The sequence below is a fragment of the Misgurnus anguillicaudatus genome, chromosome 25, assembly GCF_027580225.2.
Source record: "Misgurnus anguillicaudatus chromosome 25, ASM2758022v2, whole genome shotgun sequence".
In the NCBI taxonomy this organism is placed as follows: Eukaryota; Metazoa; Chordata; class Actinopteri; order Cypriniformes; family Cobitidae; genus Misgurnus; species Misgurnus anguillicaudatus.
The window spans coordinates 32,180,020-32,201,133 of NC_073361.2; the positions used below are offsets into that span (position 1 = coordinate 32,180,020).

The 21,114-nt window shown below is 41.2% G+C and overlaps 1 long non-coding RNA gene across 1 annotated transcript in view; it reads left to right on the plus strand.

Annotated features, from left to right (window-relative positions):
- The first annotated feature begins 475 nt into the window (after positions 1-475).
- Positions 476-21,114, plus strand: part of LOC141362133 (uncharacterized) — a 61,618-nt gene continuing 40,979 nt past the window's right edge. Inside the window, exon 1 of the long non-coding RNA XR_012368116.1 lies at positions 476-960. This is a non-coding gene — a long non-coding RNA (uncharacterized lncRNA). The remainder of the gene's footprint in view (positions 961-21,114) is intronic.

The window sequence follows — 21,114 nt, forward strand, 5'->3', positions numbered from 1 at the left end:
AAATTTAAACTAATGAATCCTTGAATTTGAAAACTGTATCAGTGCATGTATGGCAATTACAGAGAAATGTTGCTTTCAAAATGCATTTAATTTGATGAACCACTCTTATAGTTTTGTTAAAATAATATTTCTAATCAATATAACCATGACACTGTCTTTAAAAAAATGTAAAAAAATATATTTAGAAGGTTAATGTAAAGAAAATCAGAATAGGCTATTAAAAACCACATTTTTATATCAAATGTTGTTGTGTTTCGGTAGTGACAAATTTTGGGAGAGAGAGAACATTTCGAAACGGTATAAAAACATGCTAGGAAACTAAAGTGTCCAATCAGTAGATTAGTGTTCCTTAGATGTTCTACTATGTTTATGACTACAAAGCTTGCAGGAAAAAAACACACTTTTTTCAAGAAGTTTTGAAGTGTCAATTTGCACCAATTCGGTAGAATGGCCCATATTTGAGACAAAATATATTGCATTCAAGAACAAAAAGGGCACTATATTTTTTACATGTAATAGTTTGTCTTTATATGCTTTGATATATTGCTATATATGCATAGACCAAACATGTATATATGAGACAAAATATATTGCAATCAAGAACAAAAAGGGCACTATATTTTTTACATGTTATAGTTTGTCTTTATATGCTTTGATATATTGCAATATATGCATAAACCATACATGTATATATGAGACAAAATATATTGCAATCAAGAACAGAAAGGGCACTGTATTTTTACATGTAATAGTTTGTCTTTATATGCTTTGATTTATTGCAATATATGCATTAAACATACATTTATATATGATACAAAATATGTTGCAATCAAGAACAAAAAGGGCACTATATTTTATATATATATATATATAAAATGCTCGAGTAGGAAGCTGAGATTCAGGCGTGAAGAGAGGACAGGATGCGTAACAGACACCAGCAACAAGGAGGCTGATAGATAGGTCCTGAACTAAGGCTGAATCCGAAATCGCATACTAACTGTGTAGGTACTGAATTTCATTGGGTACCTACTTAACGTGCGCTAAGGCAGTATGTACGTTCGCGTTAAGTATGTACAGCATTCGCCATGTTGACGTTATCATGTGACATATGACGTAGTAGACTTGTTCGAGTTCATGCGGAACCACAAGAACCGACAGGAGGTTGACATCACAATACCGCGAGAGCAACTCGAAATCAGAGTTCTCCGTGTGATTTCTGGAATCGCTCTCACGGTACTTTGATGTCATCCAGCTGTTGGTTCTTACAGCTGTGCATGAACTCGAACAACCCTAATAACAGACATGAAAACGTATGCGTGTGTATGAGGGACAGGTGCACTAACACCTGATTGCATAAGTAACTTGATCTGTAACAGTGTTACAGATATATTACACATTATTTTGTAGGGGATAAAATAAGTAAAACAAGCAGATTGTAATTTAATATCTATTGTCAGATGACAGCTGTGCTTGAATACAAACTAGACAATGCAGCCAATGTGATTATATACATTTTAGTGAAGCAATCTCTTGTATTTACTTAAAACGACAGGAAACATGAATAAAAATGAATGAATAAACCCATCACACATGGGTATGTAAGTGGTTTACATCAGTGAAGAACCAAGGTGGACTCCTAACCAGGATAATGGACTGTTCTTTTGGCAAATGTTTTTTTTTGTTGCTTTTTCACGGTTCCCAAAACTTCTTGAAAGTTTGTTTATTATTTATTTGTTAATTATTGTCTGTGCATTTTGTTTATTGATATTGTCTTTATTGATATTGTCTTTATATTGTATAATGGCACTGCTGAAATTTTGAAATAATTTAAGTTACTTCAATTTATATTTTGTATATTTTTTGTTAAATGGCACTCTTTTAAAATGTAATTTATGTAAATGCAATGCAACACATTTATGTAATGTAATGTAAAGCCAATCAAATTTCCTTTGACCGACCATATGCAAAACCTCTTGTGGTTTTAATAGGCCTATAGAGCTCTGTACCTCAAATTGGGTTTAGTATCTGTGCCTGATTAAAAGAAAATAAAGGTGGCTTTTGATAGATTACCCATCAGTCTGTGTTAATATGTGGTGTAAATGTTTGTATATTGCAGGTTGCATATTTAAGTATTTATATATTTTAGATGTTTCATGTACATATACTGTATATATCCCAAATATATTCATACATTGTATGTGCATGTTCTCATATATGTACACATATTGTGCATACATTTACAATAAATATGTACATATATTTCCATCTAATTTTAAATATATGCAAAATGTATTCCACAATATATCAAACACATATCTACATATATATTTCCATATAGTTGTACATATATTTGAAATATATTCTACCATATAGTAAACATACATGTGACACTATATCTGTACATATATTGTTAATAAATGTTCTCATATATGCACATATATTTCACATATTTTCCATCTAGTTTTACATATATGTAAAATGTATTCCACAAGATATCGAACACATATCTACATATATATTTCCATATAATTTTACATATATTTGAAATATATTCTACCATATAGTAAACATATATGTGAAACGTCTCGGTTACATATGTAACCCTCGTTCCCTGAAGGAAGGGAACGGAGACGTCACGTCGTGACCGACGAATTGGGAACCGCTTCGCGGGTGACCTATCTGCTTCGAGAAACCTTTAAAACGCCAATGAACTTGGCATGCAGATAATTGCATCTGCCGGCGCCGCCCCGCCGCATAGCTATTTAATGAGCGGCAGGTGCAGTTATCAAATCAGCTATTTTTTGCTGAGAAAGCTGGACAGAAGGAAAGGGTCCGGCCAATATCAGCAGTGGAACAGCAAACTGTGGCGACGGGACGTGACGTCTCCGTTCCCTTCCTTCAGGGAACGAGGGTTACATATGTAACCGAGACGTTCCCTTTCAGTCGGTCACTACGACGTCACGTCGTGACCGACGAATTGGGAATCCCTACCAAAGCGCCACTGAAGCTGACCCTTCCAGTGCCTGCATAAACCCTCCAACTCTCCTCTTTAAGGGAACGGAAATGGGGTTGAAGCAGAGGCCGGTCACTACTTGTTCCTTAACCCACGATAGTGACTAGGCGAACTGGGAAGCGAACTCGTCAGGCGGGACTAAGATCGCTGCGGAAGAAAAACCCTCTAGGGGTCTACCACTAAGGTGATGGATAAAAAGACACGAGGTCTATAAAAATACACTCTCTTAGCAACACTAGAGAGGCGCGGAACGAACTCCGCTAAGGGAAACGTGGTAAATCATAAACTTTCCACGGAAATACTCACAAAGAAACCACTAGGGGGCGCAATGTGGGCGCTAGCCTCACCCAGATAGTCAAGAATACATCTAGTGAGAGGCTGGCAGCCGATGCTCCGCAACATCGGTCACCAAGCGGTGGAAAAGACAAAAAAAAACATTTTTTTAACGTTTTTGCCTTAATGGCCTTCCATAATGGTGCGGTTTCTGCGCAGCCAAAAAGAAAGGCTCCAAGCCGACACAGGAGCCGTTCCTCGATGTTCTCACTGATCTGACGAGAGAACTCGAGAGGATACCGGCTCAACACGAACACTGTAGAATCTAGTGAACGTATTAGGTGTCACCCAGCCAGCAGCTCTACAAATATCTGAAAGCGAGGAACCACGAGCCAAAGCCCAAGATGAAGCCACGCTTCGGGTTGAATGGGATCTCAAACAAAAAGGGCAAGGAATGCCCTGTTTGTCATATTTCAGGGCGATGGTGTCTACAATCCAATGAGACATCCTCTGTTTAGTGACAGCTTTCCCTTTCTGCTGACCACCGTAACAGACAAAGAGCTGCTCTGAGGTCCGAAAGCTTTGAGTGCGATTCACATACACACGTAGTGCACGTACAGGACATAACAAAGCCATAGCTGGGTCTGCCTCTTCCAAAGGCAGTGCTTGTAAGTTCACGACTTGATCCCTAAAGGGAGTGGTGGGAACTTTAGGCACGTAGCCCGGCCGGGGTCTCAGTTTAACGCTGGATTCAGCCGGCCCGAACTGAAGGCACGAATCGTTGACCGAAAATGCATAAAAATCCCCTATCCTTTTAATAGAAGCCAATGCGAGGAGCGTCAAAGTTTTCATAGTGAGAAACTTGACGCTCACCGTCAGCAGAGGCTCGAAAGGGCAGTGCTGAACTTTCAGCACCATGGACAAGTCCCAAGGATGAATAGAGGGAGGCGCGAAGGATTCAGCCTCCGTGCCCCTGTTAAAAACCTAATGACCAGATCGTGCTGACCCACAGATCTACCGTCTATAGGTGCGTGATGCGCGGATATTGCCGCGATATCTACTTTAATAGTAGATGGTGACAGCCTCTTCTCCAAGCGGTGCTGGAGATATGAAAGCACAATACTGATCAAGCATTCTCGGGGGTCCTCTCGCTGAGAGGTACACCAAACAACAAACAGGTTCCATTTCAGCGTATACGCCTGTCTCATAGACGGTGCTCGCGCTGCAGCGATGGTGTTAGATACCGCCTGGGGTAACCCACCTAAAACCTCCGCGCCCCGTCCAAAGACCACACAAGGGGGTTCCACAGATCGGGGCGAGGGTGCCATAATGTGCCAAGGAGTCAGCCAGGGAGGGACTGTCGCGAGGAGAGTGAACTCTGTAAAACCAATTCCTAGTTGTCCGGTACGGCGCAACTAATAGAATGCGCTCCTCGTCCTCCCTGACTTTGCACAGTGTCTGCGCAATAAAGCTTACTGGGGAAAACCCCGCGGCCAGCTGTGTGCCAGTGCATCCACGCCGAGTGTTCCTTCGGATAATGAATAAAACAGGCGACAATGGGTTGTCTCTGAAGAAGCAAACAGATCTAACTGCGCTCTGCCGAAACATTTCCAAATCAGCTGAACCGACCGGGGGTGGAGTCGCCACTCGCCGGAGCGCGCTGCTCGTGAGAGCGCGACTGCCGCTGTGTTCAGCGACCCCGACATGTGAATGGCACGAAGAGACCTCAAATACTTCTGACTCCAGAGGAGGAGATGACGGGCGAGATGCGACAGGTGACGAGAGCGCAAATCGCCTTGGCGATAGATATGCGCTACAGCCGCAGTGTTGTCGGTGCGCACTACATCTTAAGCATCAAATCACGTTGACGAAACGGACGAGCGCAAGATATACAGTGCACAGCTCGAGGCAATTTATGCTAATGTCGCTGGAATGTCGAACAGACCCCCGAAGCGACGAGTCCGCCGTACGTGGCTGCCCACCCCGTGGTAGAGGCATCTTTGCCAACAATATGCCTGGAGACCTCTCAGTGGCACCCGCACCCTGAGAAACGCTGGGTCTGACCACGGGGTGAAAGTGTGACGGCATCTCGATGTAATTATAATACTGTGAAAGCCGGTGAGCCACGCTCTCCTCGGGACTCGGTCATAAAGCCAACACTGAAGCGGTCTCATATGGAGCAGCCCGAGCGGTGTCACGGCCGCGGCTGCTGTCATATGCCCCAGAAGTTTCTAAAATTATTTCAGTGGAACCGCAACCCTGCCTTTAAATGTTGAGGCAAGCCAGAATTGACTGAACACGCGCTTTCATGAGACGTGTTGCTAAAACGACCAAATCCCGTTACTTTCCGAGAAAAGAGATTCTCTGCACGGGGCAAAGTTTACTCTTTCCCCAGTTGGCCTGAAGACCGAGACGAGCGAGGTGTTTAAGTACACGATCTATGTGTGTGCACAGCATCTGACGAAACTGAGCTATTATGAGCCAATACGCCAAAACGCAAACACCACTCTCTCTCTCTCAGGGGCTGCAGCCATCCGCAACTTTCATGAAGACACAGGAAAAGAGAGAGAGAGAGAAAGCCCGAACGGTGAAACTTTGTACTGATATGCCCTCCCCTCGAACACAAACCGGAGAAACGGCCTGTGTTGGGGGAGTATGGAGACATGAAAGTACGCGTCATTCAGGTTGAAGGCTGCGAACCAATCCTATGGGCGGATGCATTAAAATATGCTCCTCTGCGTAAACATTTTGAACAGCATTCTGTGAATGTGAATTCTGTGAATTCTCGATTCAGTACGCGCAGATATAGGATCGGACGCAACTCGCCACTCTTCTTGGGTACAATGAAGGGCTGTAAAGCCCCGAATTTATCTCGGCTGGAGGGACCGGCTGGATCGCGTCCTTTCGCCAATAGGACAGCAATCTCCGCACGCAGTACGTGCGCATCGACAGCCTTCACCGTGGTGAAGCGAATGCCTGAATATTTGTAAGGTAGCCGGGCAAATTGAATGCGTAACCGAGACGGATCGTGCGTAAAAGCCAACGCGACGGGCTGGGAAGCTCTTCCCAGGCCCCCAGATACCGAGCGAGAGGAAATTACCGGCACGATGTGTGTACCCGTGGCGAGCGGAGACGGGGAGCTCAACGACGCGTGCTCTTTGGCCGCATTGTGAGATGTTGTGTGTAATGAAACACTCACCCGAAACCGCTGATGGATGCTGAGCAAAGGCTCCTTAGTAGATGTCCCGCTCGATACATCCGCTGGCGAAAGAGGAAGAGGAGAACTCAGGGTTTTGAGCCCGTCCGAAACTCCTATATGCCTCCGGTGATCTGGAGAAAGAAGAGGAATTCGCTCTTTGAGGTTAGTGGGTGCCGATTGAAGTCGGCGGAACACAAAACGAAACCAAGGATTCCCCACCCGGCCCTCCTCCGGGGTGGGGGGGAGAATAATGCTTTCACCATCTCCTGAAGAGCGATCCTCTCCATCTTCAGATCGCCCGACTCAGAGCCGCTAAGTTTCATTTTCCACCTCTGTAGCGGGCTGAGTGGGCGGGTGTACTGCTTACGACAGGTTCCTCAGAGCTGCCGGGATGAAGGAACAAAAAAAGCCGTAGCAGGACGCCCTCGGCGAAAAGCAGACCAATATACTGACGTAACGGAGGGGGCAGCTAGGCTCCGACGTGGCATGATGCCTCAGTCTGCTCTAAAGCGGCCGTTCATTGTTGGACACTCTCAGCCGCGTCGCCGAAATGGCTGGTCTAAAATTGAACATTTAGGACGATTATTAACGACCTACTTAATGCCCGCAAGACACAACCAGAGATGGCGTTCCTGGACCACCGGGGGTGGGCATAGCACGTCCGGCGGCCTGTGGGGTGAACCCAGTCGCACGTAGCGCCAGGTCAGAGCCACACAGGATTTTTTAGTTGCCGGACCGTGACCTCACCTGTGCAGATCCTTCAGTGCCTTAGCCTGGCGGACCTGCATCACGCCATGGCGCGCACGGCAGAGGCCGCCTCTCACAACAAGCCCGTGGGTCTGTGTGGGGAGGGAGGCTGGTCTCTTGGAGCAGCAACCTTAGCGGCCCCGCCGTCAGGAGAGGTGAGAGGTGATGGCTGAACGATCGGTTCCGGGAGGAAAACGAGTTTTCCACGACCGTGTCAACCAACATGCACCCCGGGAAGAAAGGCACAGAAGGTCGGGGCTGTTCTTGCAGTCCTGAAGTGCCAATCATCTAGGCGGGACGGTGCAGTGGGGGAGGAGCTCTCCGCTCCACGCAGACCGTCTCCGCGCTCCCGAGCGTACATGGCCGCCACTCGGGGTCGAGCACGGAAGCCCCTACCCAACCCGAAGGCGGGAGTGGGTCCGAGTCGGCGACCGAATAGACGACCCCCTCTCCGATGCTGTGACAGACATAGAATCCTCGTGAGGACTGAAAGAGGACGAGAGCGCGTAGAACACGCGCCACCCGTCTCTTACGGCACCTCTGGCTGTGGATGGGGGTGCTGAGAGTCACTGGACGAACCAGCTAACCGATTCAGCACCGTTTATACGGAGATAAGATTTCCGGAGTTTTGCCACCGCACCTTTAACGGGGCTCCGCAACGGAAAAACAGGGGTAACGTTCCCGGAGGTACGAAACCCGTCTCCGCCATCCAAGAGGTTCATGCTCTCTTAGGAGTATGAACCCTCCACGATCGCAGCCTCAGCATGCACTCTTGCGCACGAGAGAAAGTGATCGTGGCCACCCGGGGACCCATACATTTGCCGCATCCAGAAACACGGACGAAAAGACATCTTTAAAAAGACGCTCCCGTCTCAGTGCAAGTGAAATGCTGTCTTTAAAAAGACGCAGAACACCGCAATACTCTTTTAGAGGAAATACTCTTTTAATGTGCTGATGTTGATGAAGCACACAGGGGAACGGCTACGCACACACTCAACTAAGAGTGAGAAAAAAGTCAAAAAAATTAAAAAGAGAGGTGGAACACCCGCGAGCCTCCGCTGAAATGCCTTTGCCCAACCAAATCGAACACGCAGAGTTCTCCAAAGAGCAGAGAGTAGCTTCTCGTGAGCAGTCAGTCTGCCAGCTTTCGAAGCTAAAAAGCTGATTTGATAACTGCACCTGCCGCTCATTAAATAGCTATGCGGCGGGGCGGCGCCGGCAGATGCAATTATCTGCATGCCAAGTTCATTGGCGTTTTAAAGGTTTCTCGAAGCAGATAGGTCACCCGCGAAGCGGTTCCCAATTCGTCGGTCACGACGTGACGTCGTAGTGACCGACTGAAAGGGAACTATATCTCTACATATATTGTTAATACATTTTCGCATATAAATCAAAATACAATATTGCAGATATTTATAAATATAATATTGCATATATTTTTTAATATATAAACACATATATTATATCCATGTACAATATATTGAAAGTGGCAATAATTTGTATATTTTGCAATATACTCCAATATATTACACATATATAGAATATATGTACCATCAATATATTATTCCTTGTATTGCCAATGTATAATATATTGGAAAATGGAAAGTAAAATAATATATTGCAATATATTACAATATATTTCAAGTAATATATTGGTAAATATATTTTCCTTTCGTAAGAGCACTGTTATGTTGAAGTGACATCCACCCTCGCACACCCCCATCATGTTCCCCAGTAGCTGTCAATGGAGAGAAACTGGTCCTTTCAAATCACTTTCTTCAGAGGCTAGGCGAGGCTCCTCTTTAGCGTTCGGAAAACACGGAAACAAGCTAGTTCTTTCAGCGCTGCGTGCATAGGATTGTGGGTGATTTGAGAGTGCGAAGAGAGTGAAGGCTACACATATGCATCCTTTCCTGTATGAGGGATATTTTTCGAACGAAATTCCTTGGTTGAGGATCCTCGACATTGGAACAGTCCTTTCGACGGATGTCGAAAACACAATATTCAATTTGCTTGTGGGCATCAGTGAAAGTGCATGTGGTTTTTCTCCTTATTGTGCACAAACCCCATCGACATAAAGCTTTATCAATGATTTATCAGCTGCATATGTTTTTTTTATATGATCAGTGTACTGGTTTATTTCACGTGCACACCCTATCGTGTCTCACTGTCTGTTACCAGACAGATGTTTATAACGCAAAGTCCGGGGTAAAGAATATGCATGGTTATCCTGTAAATACATGCAGAAACAGTGATATTATATTACTTAAACTGTGATTTTTGCCATTTCACCTACCTCTCTCAAGATTCATTTCACTTGCACTACACTCAAAATCATGACCACGCTCTTGCATTTTGTAAGAGCAAATAATCTGACTGTTGTGACCTCCAAACACGTGTCTACACTACTGTAGCAGTGCCACTCTGTGCTCCAGGGACAGTCTGGGACTAAAAAACACACTGCAAAAAAATGACTTTCTTACTTAGTATTTTTGTCTTGTTTTCAGTAGAAATATCTAAAAATTCATAAATCAAGATGTATTTTCGTGATGAGCAAGATGACCTAGGAAAATAAGTCTAGTTTTTATACAAAAAATATAAAATTTAAGTGAATTTGTGCTTAAAACAAGCAAAAATATCTGCCAACGGAGTGAGAAAATTTTACTTGAATTAAGTGTTTAGGAAAAAAGAAATCTTATTTCACAATTTTTTCTCTCACCCCAGTGCAGCCCTGGACTTTCTCCCAAATAGGCCCATCATTCGGCCATTCGCCCCTAATGGTGCGCAACAGACACACGGATGTCCTGATAATATGCTACAATACTGTCGTACTGTCAGACAAGGTTATTTAATATTTTGTCAATGTCATATTACACTTTGATGTATAATAAGGTTGTGAAATAATGAAAATGGCTAGGCCCTATTAATTTTGTTTGTAAAGTTTTTTGACAAACAACCACCAGGTCTTTGCCAATTCCGCAATACTAAACACAAATATGAAAGAAAGGGAAATGATGGAAGACAGACAGAAAGTGCAAGCTAGGATTTTTTGGTTAAACTAATATTTGGTAAATTATTTAGCCCCTTTCTTGTATATTAGCACGTTTAGAGTGGTAGCAATGCATGCCTGATATTTTACCGTTTAATTTAATAAGTCTTCATTGTAGCAGAAAATGTGAGCTCACTATAACCTCTCATATACAATGAAGTCAGTGAAAGAAATTAAAACCAATGCAATACAATGAATGTCTACCCACATTTTTTAAATGGGGTTGGATAAATATAATGGGGAATAGAATATACAGTTTGTACAGTATAAAATGCATTACGTCTATGGAATGTCCACACAAAACATGGAAGCCAGACTGTGTGTGTGTGTGATTTTAGTTAGATGACAGTTGTAGGTTACAGTTTGACAAGAGTTTACAATTTGACAAAAGCACAATGTTTTGTGTTATTGCGACTGTACATAATCAAACACTTTGCAGTTTGAATGATGTCCCACATGAACAAAATGACGGAGTATGTATTGTTTTTACGTTTCCACTGTTCGATCGCACCCGCGCCTCTCTCTCTCTCTCACACACACACACACACACACACACACGCCCGCACACACACACACACACACACACACACACACACACACACACACACACACACACACACACACACACACACACTCACTAACATCACGTCTCTCTATACCAGTAGTTGCGCATTACGTTAATTTTCACACGAGTTTTATTTATTTTTATATTGTGTATATTATATTATAATGTCACATGTCCTGCTACTACTGGCACTTACAGGACATCTTGCTGATGTGAAGTAAACTCTGTCTGTCCCTCATCATGACCAGGCTGTGGATGCTCAGGCTCGCGAATTGCGTGAATCTGTGGACCAATCACGGCTAGTAGGCCGACTCTTCTTCCTCTTTTTTTTACACGTAGCAGCATATAAGTGATTGTATTAGTGCCCCTGCTGTCGGCTGTTCATATTGCATTATTAGACTTTTTTGCCGACGGCCGGTCGACGGCCCTCCATTGATCGGCCGTTCTGGACTTTTCCAGAACGCACAGATTGCCAATCTGTCCCTGCTGTGCTCCATTGCTATGGCTGAAGCAAAACACCCCCCCCCCATCCTCGTTAACATATTAGGCATGGAAATTAATAAATAAATATGTTTGGAAATTAATAAATGTATAAATAAATAAACGTGGAAATAAAAAATTTAGAAATAAATAAATGTAAAAAATTATTAAATGTTCACATAAATACAAAAATAAATAAATCTAAGTTGCAATACGCATTTATGTTTGTTTTTTATATTTCTCTGAATATTTTTTTTTATTTTTTTATTTATGTGTAAGGATTTTGTTTTGTTTTTTGTACTTTTATTTTGACACCCTGTTCTGTTCTGACTTTTATTTTGATAGCCATGCTTCTCACTTCCCACTTCCTGTGTATTTGTATTTAACCGGTAAAATCTGTTCACTCCCCGCTGAGTATTGTTGGTGTGTAGCTGCCTTAAGTGTTCTCATTGTATCTTGTTTCCTGTTCTGTCTCTGCCTGTTTTTGACCTGTGCCTGTTTATTTGGATATTGTTTGTTTCCTGCCTGCCCTGACCTATTGCCTGATATTTGGATTACTCTTTTGGAATGCCCTATTTGGATAATATAATTATATTAGGATTCTATAAACCTCTTTTGCACATGGATTCATCTCTCCCTTGCTTTATGTAAGCAGTCCATGTTACATTATGTTTGTTTTATATATTTTTGTACTTGTATTTATTTGTTTATTTATTTATAAATTTTGCACTCCCAGTCCTCCATACTGGGCCCTATCATGCACCTCTGCAACTCTGCAGTGCAATAGCAGTTATAGCGTCCAAGTAAAAAAAATGCCTTTAATGTTCAAAAATAAAATTTCACTTAACACTAACTTAACAGTATAAAACATGAAATAAACATATAATTATCATGCACTATTACCACTTAAATAAGTTAACTAATTATTAAAACTGACAGCTATGAAAGGGTTGTCTGCTCCTTCTCCTGTGAAGGTTTTGAAAAGTCTCAAACATACTAGCCAAGTCTGATGAAAGCCTCTTTGCCTCACAGAAATCTCACTTGTGCTGCAATGAATGTCGCTAGGATGCAGTTTAGGCCTGACTTGGTCATCATGGAAACTACATTACAGATACCAGATACATGTGGATTGGTTGAAATTCTGATATGATCTGATATGAATTTAATATAGTGAAAGCCCTATTATATGCAGCGACCCTATAAACAATCATATTAAAGTGTAAAACAACAGTGTTTGTAATGATGTTTGTACTCCTACATGTCTGATAACACTAAAGAATTTCCAGATCAGACACTCTTTCGGGTATATGACCCTTCTGATGCTACAGTACAGATGAAAAACAGACATAAACCCCATTGTAAATGACAAAAATCCATCAAGAGAAAGCATACATTTAGCCTTAATAAAACAATAGGTGAAAATAATAAATTTTTCAAAACCGTTTCCTCCCCTTTAACTTAAAGTTAGGGGGTTAATAAAATTATTATTCAGTTTAAGAAAATTCTATAGTTTATTACAAAGCTTAGAGACCAAAATGTCTTGAAAGGAAACAAAATGATCATAATTCAGTTTAAGAATATAGTTCAGTTTAAGTTAACTTAAGTTTTATTTAAATAATTAAGTTTATAAATTAATAAAGTAAATCTACTCACAAATGTGATCTGTTTTAGTAGTTCTTCCTCTCCAACAGACAATCAGCTAGATCAGAAAATGCTTTTATATGGCGATGACAACACCTGACTAAAAGTCATGTGATTTCGGGGAACTTTTTATTTATCTTTACAAATCCAACAAAGCAATAAAAATATTTGGTAATAAAGATAGATGGTCTGTGAACAATAGCCTTTAATATGACTTGGGGCAACAACAAACCAATAGCAATTGGTTTAAGTAAAGTATCAAAAATGAGTAATCCTATTGTTTTAGTAAACAACACATTAAAAATGTATAAGCAATAAACTAATTATACTATAATATATTTATGTATTATAACAAATACATACATTTACACTAATTATATAAAAAATATACAGCATGAAAAGTTAAAACAACTTGGTTTTACAAGTCAATTCAACCTACTTTTTTAAGTTTTGGCTGTGAAAAGTTAGAACATAACTTAGAAAATCAAGTTGAAATTGTTTAACTAAATTATTTAAGTTAAAGTACCACAATATATATGTTGATTTGACAAAAATGCTGCATATTTTTTACAGTGTCTTGTTTTCAGTGAAAATATCTAACAATTCTTAAATTTAAGATGCATTTTCTTGGTAAGCAAAATGACCTTAAAAAATAAGTATTTTTCTTTTTCTAATATTTTTTCTAGAATTAAGTGTTTAACAAGAAAGTTAACTTATTTGAATATTTTTTTTTACTTCTTTAAGCACAAATTCACTTAAATTTGCCTTTTTTTTGGACTTTAAACTAGACTTATTCTTTTAGGTAATTTTTCTGATCAAGAAAATGTATCTTAATTTAAGAATTGTAAGATATTTGTACTAAAAGACAAAAACACTAAGAAAGTCATTTTTGCAGTGTACGTATCCATTTCCTTGCATAGTAGTGAAAACGGGGCAGGAGGGCAATTTAGGGTTGTGGTGTAGGGTTCAGAAAATTCCCTTAAATAATTACAAAGAGCTGTGCCCTGTAAAGAAATATATATTTATCATGTCTGGTTAAGGCTAAGGTTAATTACTGTAGAAGGCAGATTTCAGCCTTTTGGGCAAGTGTAATGTATTTGCAATTTGATGTATTTTCTTGTCTGATTTTGCTTTTGCAAGTCGTGGAAATTGTCACGGTAAACATATGTGGCATGAGATTGTCATTATTAAAAACAAAAATTAAAGGATTGATACAGTATTCACAAGTTATGAACACTTTTAGGTTAGAATTGTGTTGTAGGGGTCATTGGGGTGATGTTGGCATTTGCTTTCAATAAATCAGACAATTGTTGAAAAATGGCAAACATAACGATTTCAATAATACATATGAAACGTTAAAGTTATCTCTACAGGTAATGTGCTATTAAACACTTCCATCTATGCAGTGTAAGTTGCATTGGATAAAAGGCTAAATATGTAAATGGTTTCACTTAATTAAGGTGACTGAAAGCTTTAACAGCAACATCCCCATGTCTTTTAGATTGTAATAAGAAATGTATTAACATATCTACAACCTTGTGATCCAGAAAAATTACCAAACTTGCTTAAAGGGGACATATCATGAAAATCTGACTTCGTCCATGTTTAAGTGCTATAATTGGGTCCCCAGTGCTTTTATCAACCTAGAAAATGTCTAAAACATCAACCTAGTAACTTAGTTTTGGTAAACCATTCTCTGCAAGCATGTGAAAAAATAGCTCATTGAAACTTGAAATCTTAAAAAAGGCTTGTGAAATGTCCCCTTTAACATGTGTTATGGTAATGTCAGAAGAGAAATAAACAACATTAATGTGCTTTATTATCAAACAATCCACACAAATGGAAAAATGAAATTTAAACACATATTTAAACTATTTCTGAATGAGCAACTTTCAGTCTAAACACTCAAAAGTAATGTATTGTTATGCTATTTAATTGGTTGTGTTTTATTTAAACACATTATGTGACATTTTGTGTAAATAAATAAAAGGGGACAACACAAGCTATGTTAAAAGTAGCACAGCCTCTTTATTGTTTAGTTTAATGATTACCAGCCAGTCCCTGTACCATAAAGATAAACAAAGTTTTCCCTGAAATCACATGACTTTCAGTAATCAGGTGTTGTCTTTTGGCTTCTGATCTAACTGATTGTCAATTGGAGAGAGACACAAAAACAGGTCACATTGTGAGTAGATTGACTTTATTAATTTATGAATTATGTTTATAAAACTTAAGTTATAGGTTAAACTGAATTAAGTCTGATCATAAAGCATTGTTTACAGTATGTGACTTAAGGATTAATTAGGATGATATAATTGTGTATAAAATGAAGTACACAGGATTTTTATATATGCTATTAGCAAACTTTGTCTTATCTCATGTAGTCTCATGAACTTTGTAACAATAAAATCAATTCTGAATTGATCAAAAATCTATGCTTGCTCAGTAATGATTTTAGTAATAGCCAAATGTTATAAAGTGATTTCATGTGTGTTTTTCATCTGTAGCATCAAAAGGGTAATTTACATGAAAGTGTCTCTGATCTAGAAACAGTTGTACATAACAAATGCAAATTGTGCTAGTAGATAACATTCAAAGTCAATAAAAAGATGCAAATAGACGCAAACTCAGGCAGGGCGATGCAAATGACGCTATTCATCTCAAACGCGTTTTCGCACAAGTTGAAAATATTCAATTCCAGTGGCGGTTCTTCCAAGGGAGGCCCGTGCCTCTGTAGACATGTCCCTGGCCACCCCTGTGCCCCTCTAGCTCACTTGACATTGGGACACTGTTCACTTATTCTCCTGTGAGATGGCTGCTTAAGCGCGTTGTGATCATTCACAGCTGTTAAAAAAAAAAACATCTCGCTGACTTTTTGAAACAGTACATTGTGAAAAGCGCTGTAATTATGCTCTTATATATGTGCATAAAATTGGAGGAATATAATTAAATTTTACATATAAAAATATTTTTGCAATTTAAAATACATATTATTTTAAATATTGAGTAGATTGTGGTCCCTAACTGTTTAGCGATGTATGTTTATATTAAAACTAAAACAAACGTTTGTCTTTATAAAAGTTCGCATTTCGTGAAGTTTATTGGGTAGCCTGTGTGATTTTCGTTTGGAGAGCTTCAGAAAAGATCACGTGTTTTCCGGTAATGGAACATAGGGACCATCGACGCTCACTGATTTTTGAGTTGCATTGTGGGAATTTTTAGGTAACAAACATTTCAGGGCACTGAAAGGATTTTGCGATTACGAAATACGTGTTCGGAGTGTCGTGTGTGATCTAACAAACTGAACTAATAAACACCAGCAAACAACATTGTAAGTTGGTAATTGCTTGAATTTATGGATGGGAATCACAAACTTACTGTGAGATACAACAAGCATATAGACTAGACATACACTAAAGATTAGATTTTAATGACAGTGATGAGATACAAAATATGATTTATGTATTTTTGACGTGATTCAAACCCCTACGTGGGGTCTTTATCATGTTTATACCTGTACGAGTGTGGCACAAAATATGCGTGTCACTGATCAAACCAAACCACCAATCACAGGTGTGAAGCCCAAAGTCTTTAAAGTAAACTTGACCATTGAGTGCTTTATCCGTACCTTAGATTTGAGTCTGAATAAACGTAGCACACCTTTGCACACCTTGTGGCCAGTAGGGGGCCCCCAAGCCTGTGGGCTCCCACGCAATTGCATGGTTTGTGTTGTGGGTAAATGTCACCACCAGGGGCTGGCTGTGTTTGACTAAGCCACGCCCCTTTTTAACTCCCACCTCGAGGAGGTCCCCAAAGCCGACCCAATGAGCAGACAAACACGGAGACAGGTGAGTAAAATTTAAAACAAGCTTTATTGAATTTTTAAATACTTAAAAGGACTGGGGAAATTGGGGAAGGGAAATTTAAAACTAATGGCTCCTTCTACTCCCTCCAGGGGACTACAGCCACGGGTGACAGGGATGGAAACAACAGGGGTGCCAACCACCATCAACGGGGGCAAGGGGGAAACGTCAGGCTCCCGCCTGGACCCTGCTGGCCGTGGCGCCCTCCTTCTTCTCTCCTGGAGGCAGACAATTTCTGGTGTGGCTGGTAGGGATCTTTCCCACTGTCCGTGCCCAATGGCTCACTCTCGCCTTCTTCTCTCTCCACAGGCGGCCACTAGGACGACAGAGACACTGTTACTGACTTTGAAATGGGTCTCACCGGCTCCCTGCTCACAGCTTCCTGGGTAAGTATCACGTTCACCGTCGGTTCCTCAATAATTCACTCTCGTTTTCCTCTCTCTCTCCACAGGTGATCGCTAAGACACAGAGACACCGTTATTGGCCTTTGAATGGTTCTCACCAGCTCCGCTGCTTACAGCTTCTGGGTAAGTATCACGTTCACCGTCGGTTCCTCAATAATTCACTCTCGTTTTCCTCTCTCTCTCCACAGGTGATCGCTAGGACACAGAAACACTGTTATTGGTCTTTGAATGTTTCTCACCAGCTCCGCTGCTTACAGCTCCCTGGGGAAGTATCACGTTCACAGTCGGCTCTTTACTGACTCTCCCTCGTTTTCCTCTCTCTCTCCACAGGTGATCGCTAGGACACAGAAACGCTATTATTGGTCTTTGAATGGTTCTCACCAGCTCCGCTGCTTACAGCTCTCTGGGTAAGTATCACGTTCACAGTCGGCTCTTTACTGGCTCTTGCTCTCGTTTTCCTCTCTCTCTCCACAGGTGATCGCAGCTCCGCTGCTTACAGCTCTCTGGGTAAGTATCACGTTCACAGTCGGCTCTTTAGTGACTCTCCCTCTCGTTTTCCTCTCTCTCTCCACAGGTGATCGCTCGGACACAGAAACACTGTTATTGGTCTTTGAATGGTCCTCACCAGCTCCGCTGCTTACAGCTCTCTGAGTAAGTATCGTGTTCACAGTCGGCTCTTTACTGTTGGTCAGCAGGGGGGCGAAGGTCACACACCACCTCGCCGGGTCGAACGCTGCCCTATCCCCACTGTCCGTAGGCCGATCGAATCCCGGATAGGGGCGCCCTTTCGTAGAGACCACGGGGGCAGCGGACCCGTTCGCCTCCGACTCTGCGACAATACAAACACAGGTAAGCTTACACCACAAATGCTTTTAAGATGTTACTCACAGTCGGTTCTTCTGTAGGTCAGCAGGGGGGGCGAAGGTCACACACCACCTCGCCGGGTCGAGCGCTGCCCTATCCCCACTGTCCGTAGGCTGATCGAATCCCAGATAGGGGCGCCCTTTCGTAGAGACCACGGGGGTAGCGGACCCGTTCGCCTCCGACTCTGCGACAATGCAAACACAGATAAGCTCACACCACAAATGCTTCTAATATAATACTCACGGTCCTCCCCAGCTCTTGGCCTGCGTCTCTTCGTACTCGTAAAACAGCACACAGTGTATAATAGCAATGAGGTCCACGGTCGTTGGCCCCTCCGTCCTCCTTCCAGGGGAGAGAATGGATGGTGCGGGGTTTCTCTGACAAGACACACAGCAACCCACAGCAAATACACAGCACCACTCTAACGTGAAAAAGCTTATGATATGTAAAATCTCACTCACCACACTGCAAGTGCAACACCACAAGGGAAACGCCCGGTCTCTTCCCCTGTGCTTGGGGCTAACGTAGAGGCGATGGCAAAACGACCAGACCAAAGTCGCGTCGCGGTGGCTGTATGAAATGTATGCTTCTAGCGGCTCGCCTACCACGCTAATGATAGGGGTAGGGCCGCCTTCCTAATCCTGGAGGATTCCAACGAATCCCATAATGCAAGTTTCTGCTAGTTATACTACACCACGGGCATACTCACAGCGGATAGCCTTTGTGTACGTTGTGCAATGCGATCAAATCGCTTCTCGCTTTACTCCTTCCAAATTACTAGTTGGACCGGAGTTCCTTCTCCACCCGTAGGGTTGTTCCTTAAATCCAGCCGGTCCACCGTAACTGCAACAAGAGAAGAGGGAAGAGGGAGAGATATATCCAGTCACCACGTCTAACAATGAGCACAGCTCCGTTCCTCAGCACACACTTCGACCTCCAACTGTCATCTAACTGTGCTTTTTGTACTTCTCCTTACACTCCCGTTATCCAATAACCCGGCGATCTCGTTAACTAGGCACAGCTGTGCTCAATCCGCTGATTACAGCCTTCGCAAAACTGCCGGATGTCCGGTGTTTCCATTTTTCCGGTCGGGGCGGAAACATCCGGGCGGAACCAACTTCTTCAATTTTTGGTTCCGCCCTGAAAAGTCGTCACCTCGTGACATCAACACACCACTGTATATAGCAGCAGTTTCCTGGACAGAGTGTAGGTTAATCTAGGACTAGGCCTTCAGGTTATTTATCAGCCTATCACAAGATGAGCCACACAACCCCTATTAATAACCATTTTTTACATAATGGCTGTGTCAATAATATAACTGTGTTTATGAGGTAGTAATGATGAGATTTTTTGTTGAGGTGAATTCTCTGGTGTATTGCTGGGAGACAGGGGGTATGGCTGTCTGCCTTTTTTCCTGACACCTTTCACAGACCCCCAGGAAGCACAGCAGGCCTACAACTATGCCAGGGGCATTGCTAGACATAAAGCTCTACTGGGGCACAGGTCCCCCATTTTTTGCTGACTTTTTTTGAAAGCCTGCTGTGTGCAAGAAGTGTGCAACACTTACAATGTCCTTTGCTTAACCCACTATTCTACAGTGCAACAGTTACTGCGAAATATATGAAGAGTTTGGTTCCAAAACGCGATAAACGCCATTTTTGAAAAAAATGAGTTACTGCCAAAATCAGTATTATATCAGGTCAGTAGTTAAAAGTAAATTCTTAATTTTACGCAAAATCCAATATCCGCCGTGTTATTCTGTCATCTTTTCTCCCTTTTTTCCCAAAATGCGATAAACGCCACTGCTCCTTTTTTACAGAACGCAATAAATCCATTTCTGATATTACAGCCCACCAGTCACGCAATCAATGGCGGACGCGCTGAGTCCACGAAGTCCTAGTTTTCCTCATCTACTTTGTACTTCGTGATCAACAAACAAAACAAAATAATACTTTAATTGCATCGCTAAACCTGTGATGGTTTTCTGTGATGGGAAAGAAACGTAAGCCATCAACATCTAATAATTTCCCTGAGAGGCACTCGGGAGACGGGTGCTTGTTCTCCCGACAACATCAAGCTTCTTATGCTAACACATTGACCCCAGAGGATCTTATGAAAAACTTTACATTATTTTACTCAAAGTCAACGAAAATCGAGCAGGACCAAAAACATTTTACAGCTGATCGCTGTGAAAGACGTTAAGCGAAGACGTCAAGTAACCGCAATGACAGGGTTCTTAATATGACAAAGTAAGTGTTTTGATTAATAACATTAATGTTTATATTTTTAATTACTGTGTACAACTAGTCAACTAAATGAATATAAGATGGCAAAGATGAATGCACATTTATATAGGCTATTGATTCAATAGATTTATAGCATTTTGAATAAAAACTTGTCATGGATTTATTGCATTTTGTGGAAAAAATTATCCGTTTTTATAATAAATCTTTGAAAATCAACTTATGGATTAGAATTTTTTATGTTTTTATAACCTAAAGATGCTATGTGAAAGTTTGTAACAGAAAATAGTTGTTTTCATCTTGTCACTTTCTTGGTATAGAAAACACGTTTTTACCGAAATTTGTCAAAATGGATTTATTGCGTTTTGGAACCAAACTCTTCATATATATATATATATATACAAGCGTATATAAGTGTAATCTTCATCATACCTAACATTATTAACATGTTTGGAAATAATGACAGCAGAGAAATATTTTCTACATTATACAATGATAGCAATGATTCATAAATTATTTTTACAAGAATATTTTAAGAAACCAGTCATTTTATGACTGCTATACTAAATACTCTCAGTCATAGTTTCTGCTTACTGTTATGTAAGTTAGTGTCCTAGAGTTAAATATTAGTAAACTAAATATTAATTTCATATCTGAAAATACAGTACAGTATAACACATACATCTGTTGATTTTCTCAGCAACAATGCAATTCTATAGACTTGACAAGAGGTTTTCCTGAGATTTGTTTGATAATGTTTGAGACCTGACAGG